The following is a 9,163-nucleotide window of genomic DNA, read 5'->3' on the forward strand; positions in this document are numbered from 1 at the left end:
GGACTCCTGAAAGACAGCTCAGTATTTTCACTATCAGAATACACCTAAAGCTTTGTACCTTTAGAACTCCTGTCTTCATGAAAAAGGTTGGAGACTTAAAAGCAGCACTTGGATAGAATTTTATCTTTATATTGTCTAAGCTATTAAACCTTAGGAGTTGCAGGTCCCCTTGAGGCAGATCCTGCAATAATGCTATTCTGTCTGGTGAATTTTTACTGTAAACTTCAGGTTTAACTTATATTTTCACCAGACGTGTGAAGCAAATACAAACATCATATTTAGAGGACTTTTTGTCCATAATGACTTGCACCTGTCTACATTTCTGTACTCCAAATCTAAACAAGTCTGAGACCTGAGACTGGAAAACAGATTTATAAAATATCTGTGTCAAGTAAATCCACTAAGATAGTCTCCAGACATAAGTAGTTAATTGACAGGCTCCTTTAATTACTGAGTGACCCGGTCACCCCTTTTGCTGGAAACCTTTTAAATTTTCTCCTGACTAGGCAGAAAGTAAAACTCACAGTAATTTGAATGTACTTGCAAAAGTTCCACAACCTAGAAAGCATCCTCTCTCTCTCCAGCCCTCTGTGAGCAGGAATACATTGCATGACTAGCCTTACAAAAACAAAGACGTGACAACAAAACCGTGAGAGATACTCAGAACACACGTGTATTTTCATTTCTGAACAATAAAAGTGTCATAGTGCTTCACTGAACAAAAACATATGAAATGTCTTAAATTACCTGAAAGTCTGAGTCATAAGCAAGGACTCTGCACCAGAGAAAGCCAGGAAGGCAGAACTAAGAACATCTTTAAGGTTAGAATGCCCTCTTTGGGTATAAAGACATATTTGCAGCAACAGTAAATTTCATTAAGTACAGTGCTATTTTATGCTGTAGGAAGGAAAGCAAATCAAAGAATGCAAGTGTGCTACTCCAAGACTTCTAAAGATGTCAGAAATGACCCTCTAATTACCCTCTACTAGTAACAATGTTCTGAAGATGCTGCATAACAATAGCGAGGATGACAGCAATCCATACACAGCAGGGCAGAGGGACAGACAAGAAAGAGATGGGCATAACTAAAAGCAGGAAAGCTTCCAACTGGATACAAAGAAAAACTTTTTCACCCTGAGGGCAGGCAAGAAGTGAAGCAGGCTATGCAGAGAGTTTGTAACGTCCTTGGAAGTTTTCAGGGCCCAAGAAGGTAAAGCTCTGAGCAACCTGACACAACCCCAGAGTCAGTCCTGCTTTGAGCAGGGAATTGGACCAGAGATCATCTGAGGTTCCCTCAAACCCAAACTATCCTAACCTACCCCTAAGATTTAAATACATGCCTCAGGATTTGCAGTATTCCACTAGTTAACGATACCCACGACAAAAGTTCAAGAGTTTCATCTGTGGAGATGCACCCAACCTTGCAAGAAAGCAACTTCTCTGATTTATAACTCCACAAAGGAGTCACAAGAAGTTAGCAAACAATAGTTCAATCACATTCTGGAAGCTGGAAACAGCTGACTTTCTATAAATAAAATTCAGAATATAGTTCAATACTAGAAATAAATAAGGTCTCAAACAGCATTTAAGCATCCATCATCCACACACAGAGAGAAATTACAAGCTTTGGTGATGGGTCAGGGCCTTAAGCAAGACAGATACAGTAGAGCATAACAGCACAGGAACGCCAATTGTTCCACAGCAGCAAGCCTTTAGTAGTTAGCTGGTGATTAAATGATGCTCATGAGCATCACTTAAATGTCACTTTGATCTATTGCAGTTATTTCACAAAATCTTTATTACTGAGGCTTTTTTACTGCCTGTACAAACACTGGCAAGCATTTCTCTTTGCTATATTAAAAATTATTTTGATACCTATTCCTAGGCTGCTTGCCAACTGGAAGACAAGATGGAGCCATCTGTGAGACTACAACTCTCTGAAGACACTTGCCTTTCAAAAACATAATCCCTTAAATGGTGCCAAGGGCATTACACACAAAAAAAATCTAACATCACGTCTGAACAGCTGCAGCAAAACCTGCCTCTCACACGAATTTCCCAGCAAAGGAAGGAGGAAAACCACCTCTGCCCAGGGAATGCTGCCTCTACCCTATCCAGTCCATGAAGTCTGATTATGACATAAGCATGTAAAAAGTCACGCCTGAATACTTCGCCACACAGATGTATCAGGCAGCCACAACTCTGCCAGAGATCTAGATGTTATATATAACTGAATTAAGCAGCAAACAATTCCAAACACTTCTCTATCTTCTCTCTCTTGGTTTGGTAGAAATTTGAGGGATTTTTGGGGCAGGTCTCTTTCTTCTTCCACTACTTAGCAATGTTGGTGCTCAAAATATGTACTCAAACTGCTACGCAGGATTCCTTATGTCCTCTGCATCATCTTTACCTGTCTGTTTGATTTTGATTATTATTACTCCTGGTATTGTATTATATTATCCCTGCTTGCCCCCTGCCTTGTAATCCTCCTTTTAAAAACTCCTTTCATATTTTATATCATGATTTCCAAGCCATTAGAGATCACTTTTAGACAGCTAACATGTAGAACAATTACCTGCAAGAAAGACAGCGACTCCATGTACTTCTCATGGCTTGCACTGAACAGTCATTCTGGCCTCTCAGCATTAAAACCACAGCCAACCTAGACTTGCAAGGGTCACACTTAATGCCTAGGCTTCCAACTTCATGCCTAGGCAAAGCACACAGAGTTTCACTAGGGCATGGCAGCACACAAAGCAGTAACACAAGAAGTGCACGTGCATCCAGATCCGGGAGAAAAGTCTGGACTCTCATCAAGAAATTCAGTGCCACACCAAACTCACCAGAAACACAGCAAAACAATTGCTACACACCATGCTCGCTACTTGTAACAAAGTTATTATTTTAAAATAATACTAATTTAATGCAGAAAGTGAGTGACATGAGTATACACTGCCTACTTAACCCAAAGATGGAAAACCTTACTAACTGCACTGTAAAAGACAAACAGAAGGCCTTGAAGAACAACAGGGCAAGCCGGTAGGTTTCACAAAGGGCAATCAAAAGTCTTATGGATTATTCTTCCCAGAACAGCAATGCTGGTTTTTAGCTCCCAGTCCTACCTCACACAGGAAAAGACAGTAACAAATCTTCTCCTGAAAATCTACACCATAACTATACCCAAGGTGGGCAGAAAGCATCTCCTCGGTTAACATGAAATGGATCCTAACTTGACCCTTGAACAGATGATCCCATGGAAAATTCTGTCATTGGCAAAAGCTGGCACCATAGCAGGAAAATTCTCAATCAGCTAAAAGAACAAATATACTACTAGTAGTGCTCACTGCATATAAAAAAAAGAAGCGGAAGCTGATCTTTTCTTATCTTACAGCAACTCGAGACCCCCTGGCAAACCTGGATTTTCCTCCGTCTTCATTCTCATAGGAAGCAGACATCCAGTTCTGATGGACTGCTCAGAGAAAACCATTAACTGGAGCAGCTCTTCTCTCACAGCCAAGTCTGTACAAGTCCCCAGCAGACCACAAGCATGGGAACACTACAGCAGCTGTCTCACCATGATCATGTTCAGGCTCCCCAGGAAAAGGGAAACACAGTACCTGTTGATTATTAACTATCTTGGGAGCAAAACCACACAGAGGATCGGCTGCTCTGGCACTGCACCCCAGGCAACAGTAACCAGGCCCTTCTTACACAATTTCAGTGAGGGTCTCCGCATGATTTTCACTGCTCTGAGCAAATGAAAGCGTACTGCAAGGATTCTGGCAGGACAGGAGCAAAGTGTCAGCATGGTGCCCTGCTAAAACAGTGCTGTCCCACTGCAGTGGCAGCAGAGCTTGGGACCATCCAAGGTGTCCAAGAGTTCCTCATGCCCAAGACTCCACATCACTGCTGAAGCACAGATATTAGCACCCTATCCACATCACTCCCATCGGAGACACAGCAACCAAAAGGATGTTAATAGTAAGGAAATCGAACTAAAACAACTATCATCATTTGGTAAAATATCACCAAACTCAGCAGCTGTGTGTCACATCCTGTGGAGACTGGTGTGCCTATGGCTCTTCAGGAGCAGAGCTGGGAACGCAGCATAGCCAGAGCTCAGCTTGAACTATTAGTGCGAATACTGACAGGTTAATGCACTACTCATTAAATGGGAAAAGCCAAGCCCCAGCAAACAGCTGTGCTGCCCATTTCCCTCCATCACCTGGATCTCCACGGGCCATTAGCAACAGGAAGCACCTGAAACTTAGACAGCACAACGAAATTCAATCTCATTCCTGCCTCAGTAACCATCCTTGTCCAAAATCCTATCAGAGAACAGAAAGCTCTTGTCCCCAAAGCCACGCTCTCTAACAATATGGGGAAATTAAGTTGATACAATCAGCCTAGCTCTTGCAACAAAAAGTCAGATATTTTATGGAACTGAGGCTGCCTCAATTTACCACCCTGAACAGGCTCAGGGATGTTCCTTCCTTTGAACCTCATGGTGTTTCCCTGAAGTAAAACATTTACATGTGGAGGAAGGGGAACAACCAACCACAAGAATTAGATAGCTGTAACGTAAAGAAAAAGTCTGTGGCTACAAGCATTTGGCCTTGTAAGTGGTGTCCCTCAGCACCATTCCAAGTGCCTGCATATCTGCAGGAATCATAACCCATGAGACTAAGCTGCTACATCAGTGGGAAGAATGCTTACCACCGTAACAGAAACAAAATACTTCAAGTATCCCACTAAAACAGCAAGAAAGCAGTTTACTATCATGAAAAAAAACCTATTCTTCCCCTTCCCATGCTCTCTGGAGACTTGATGGCTTCCCAAAAACAAAACAAAAAGATGTTAAAAACGGTTTCCTTTATTGCTTAAAGCATATTTTTCAGACCAAAAGGCCTGACTGGTGATTTAAACTCAAATTGCTGTCAGATGAATGAGCTGAGCTAGGGACTATGGTGCTCACCCCATTAATCAATAAAGTTGTGAAGCCATTGACAAACTTCATTACCTACAGACACATTCAAAACATCACTATAATCAGATTCTAATTTTCCATTAGTATTATTATTCACCATTAAGCACAGTCTTGAAAAGCTACACCAATGCCACATGCCTCACTACACAGACCTGGAGACTTTCAAAACAATTCAGAAAATCTAGTGGTATCAACTCCCAGATCCTGCCTCTCCCACAGATACTAACCCTTTGATTTTATTTCGTTTTGGAATATTCACTATCAGCCTCTTGACTTTTCACTCCACAGGCTGCCTCAAAATCTCCCTACTTAGAGATTTTCCTCTGTAATGGTTTCCTGCCCAGCTGACCTCTCGGCCCAGCAAAGCAAAACTTTCAACAAGAGCACATTAAACCCCTCCAAACAACCAACTCTTCAGCCATTGCAGAGAACAGGGAAAGTTCACATACACCACATCCATTCTGCTCTTAATTTCAAGGAGCCACTTTTCCCACACAGCTCTTTCCCAAAGAGATTTTATAATCTAAGGATATGTACAGTGTGTTTAACAAATTTCTGTTCAGTTGTAGTTCTGACACGGTTGCTCTTTCATTCAATCCATAAACACAGGCAGTGCATACAACCTTAAAACTAAAGGAGCTAGCTAAGCACTACTAAGAAAATGTATTTTCCACTTTCCATCCTTTATTCTGAGTACACAGCTGTTTACATAGTAAATATTTACTATTCAAGGTAAAATCTAATTTGGTTGGGGGTTTTTACACTTGTCACTGTTATGACCAAACAGAGTGACAGAGGGCAAAAAAGAGCAGAGTAACAAGACAATTTACCCTGACACAGGGGTGACACGACTAACACACCTATTTGTAAAGCAGCAAGAGAGGAAGGGAGGAGGGGGTGAGAAAAATCAGAAAGTGCCATTGATCACACTCATTAAACAGCTGGGTCCCAATTAGAAATATATCACACAGAGATAATAAGAGGTGTTCTGGAAGGAAGCTTGGCTGTGAGATGAAGGAGGGTCTGAAACACAGCAAGCAGCATTTTGCAGTACATACAAAGGGGAGGCAGAATCCAAATTCTGCAAGTCCCAAAGGAATCATACCAAACAAAGAAACCCTACTTGAGGCAAGCACATGATCTCACTCCTCTGCCTGCAGACTTCAGATTACTCATTAAGCCACTTCACATTCTCAGCATCAATAAATAGGGAAGTAACTCTATGTCAATAGCTAATTCAATTTCCATAGAGAAAACATGTTTAGCAAACAAAGTACGCCCATAGTGGATCTCAGCTTCCACAGCAGCAGTAGCTAGCAGGCTTGACAAAAAAATATTTCTCCTTGAAAGCATTTTTCAGGTGAGCTGTTAATGGAATCCACACCTATATGCTAAAGGAGAAGAAAAAAGAAAATTACATGGAGAGTTAAATAGTTAACACTACACAGAATTAAGGAAACACCTTCAAATAAGGATACTACCACGCTTAAAATAGGAACAGCAGCCTTTGTTCAGTGCCAGAGGGCCAAGTTTTTCCTCGTGTGACTGCTGGTTTACAAAGGGCGCATTCATTCCGAATACATAAGGGTTTTGCAGCAGTCTTCCTTCACGAATATTGAATAGTATTACAACATACCCTGGGTTCAATCCTAATCTAAGTGACACAGCATGAAAGGGCTGCTTTCTGGAAAGAGACAGAAGATGCTAAGGATGAACTTGGAAATCACTATGGCAACTCCACAGGTCCCTTCCCGTTCACCTTGGAGGCAATACTCCAAAGGAGACAGGAAAACCCCTTTCCACAGGAGCCGTTAATATGCATTATGGCCAAAACCAGAAAGGTCACAGACTGCCCCTGCTCAATTAGAAAGAGGGCTTTGCTCAAAGAAACACAATGCTAAAATGGGAAAAGAATAAATCATAACTCCCGAGGAGCACTCATGAGGCATCACACACCCGAGTAAATTGCACTTGAAAGGTCAGCTGGTTCAGTAGCTGTCAAGGGCTCAAGCTATGGCGGGCAAAAAAAGCCTAACCGAGTGTGCCTAATTTGTGAACAAAGTCAGAATTAACCTTTAGGGTTTTCGCTTTTGTCAGTACAAAACATTGTTTGCAGTGCTTTCTGTCCTCCTGTTCATCACAATTAATTTCTCCTGGTGCTAATAAATCCTCTTTTCTTACACGGACCCACTACAATTCCACCAGCAGCAGCTTAGGCCCAAAGTTTTGACTTCACTTTACTGAAGAGAACAAAGGATGATTTATCTAAATTTAAAGAGGGAGGAAGCCAGTGGTTATACAATACTTGCCTCTGACTGTTTTTTAGAGTGCTGCTGCACTGTAATCATCAGTGTAATATATGAGAACGTGCCACTTTCAGTGCCCAATCTCAAAGAGAGCTATATAGAAAATTAATAACTCTGATAGCATCATACACTGGGAAGAAAAAAGACATATTGGATATGGTCCTTATCTCAAGTGTACAAAACAGTGCACATAAGCATTTGGTGGTTCTTGTACATTCCTTCAGTTTGCCATGATCCAAATATTTTAAGTAACCACAAATCTCTAAACTCAGCATTTTTTTCATTTAAATCAAATATTTGTTTTAAACACCTCTACTTTCCAGTTTCATAAGGGCCTAGAAGCCCTATGAATAGTAAAAAATGTACCGTAGCTTCAACTGAAAAACCACGGTCAATGCCTTCCCAGAATGAACCACAACAATTTCAACTTCAGCAATGAAATGGGGGAATACCCATACATCACCATTAAAGGGACTTTAGTATTTTAACACCAAGAAAAGTTTTAATAAAGTAGAACTTCTCCCATTTTCAAGAGTTACTGTAAGGCAAATAGCAAATTAGCAAGTAAATGAACCAACAGGAAGGGGCAAAACCAGAGATAATGCATCCCAGGGGACTTCACTTACTTCTTTGAAAACTGTCATTACTTCTAATTAGCAGCAGCCCTTGCTGGTATACCTTCTGCAGCATATTTTGTGGAAGCCTTTATTATAAAAGCACTTCACTGCAGAACTTCTAAATTGCTATTCAAAAGCAGAGCAAGAAGTTACTCAAGCACTTGTACACAAAGATTTGTGTGGATTACCAAAACAGGAATGAGCTGTTTTCTATTAAACTGTTGGCAAGGACAACTGAAGTGTTTGAATAAAGTCTTGGTGGACTCATGGGGCTGGGAGAACCACGTATCCCAAACAACCCAAAAGACAGCAGAGATACGTAGTGAGAAATACACCTTTCTTTCCCAGTTGTCCTGGGAAAGGTGAAGTGTTTTTTTCCAGAATTTCCCCATGGCTCCAGCCTTTTGCCAGCACCAGCGTTGGTAAGGAGGGCAGCCCTAGTTCAAACCAGCTGATTGCTGCTGCTCTGAGAGAAGAGGAGAGCAGTTCATCCCCATCAGAGGTCATGGTCTTATAAAATTCAGTTATGTATAAAACATATTCACACAGAGTGCCCGCTGAGAAGGCAGTTTTCTTTTTCTTCCTTAAGCCAGGACTAGAGACTGGGTGACTTTCCTAAGAGCACCATTACTTCCCTCTTTGCAGTTAGTTATTCAAAAAATAAACAAATAAACTATACACCTTTGTATCAATATAACTGCGCTCACACTGGCTGAAGTGAAATCAAAGTATCTTATCTTTTGAGTTAAAAAAAATGGTAGCTACTTTAATTCAAAGTGCAACACCGTTCCGTAGACCGCGTTAACTGCGAAACAAATGCCAACATCACCGGGAACTTAAAAAAAAAAAAAAAAAAAGAAAGAAAAAAAAGACCAAAAAACTCCTAAAACTTTCGGACTGTGCAATGAAATATCAGTATTTTTTGACCGAAAAAAAACTTCCACCCCTACGTTCTCCCCATACTCAACACGACTCTCAGGAGCTGCCGACGCTCCCAGCCCAGCCCGAGGGCAGCATCCAGCCGAGCCACCCGGCCCCTCCAGCGGGGAGCAGCGCTGCCGGCGCCGGCCGGGGTGCCCCGCGCCCCCCGCGCGGTCAGGGGCTCCCCCTGTGGAGCTCTCCGGGCGGGCACCCCCGCGGCCCCGCTTCCTCCCCCGCAGCACCCGCGGTGCCCCGGCCCCCGCTCACCTGGGCCCGCCGCGTCCCCCCCGCCGCCGCGGCGCCGCCTGTCGGTACCGCCCGGCCGGGGCTGC

General features: G+C 42.4%; 1 protein-coding gene across 1 annotated transcript in view; it reads right to left on the bottom strand.

Moving 5' to 3' along the window:
• DISC1 (DISC1 scaffold protein) overlaps window positions 1-9,163 on the bottom strand; it is a 191,672-nt gene extending 182,509 nt beyond the window's left edge. The window contains exon 1 of the mRNA XM_032102313.1: window positions 9,099-9,163. The gene's annotated coding sequence lies outside the window, so the exon portion shown is untranslated. The remainder of the gene's footprint in view (window positions 1-9,098) is intronic.

The sequence above is a fragment of the Corvus moneduloides genome, chromosome 3 (assembly GCF_009650955.1).
Source record: "Corvus moneduloides isolate bCorMon1 chromosome 3, bCorMon1.pri, whole genome shotgun sequence".
Classification (NCBI taxonomy): domain Eukaryota; kingdom Metazoa; phylum Chordata; class Aves; order Passeriformes; family Corvidae; genus Corvus; species Corvus moneduloides.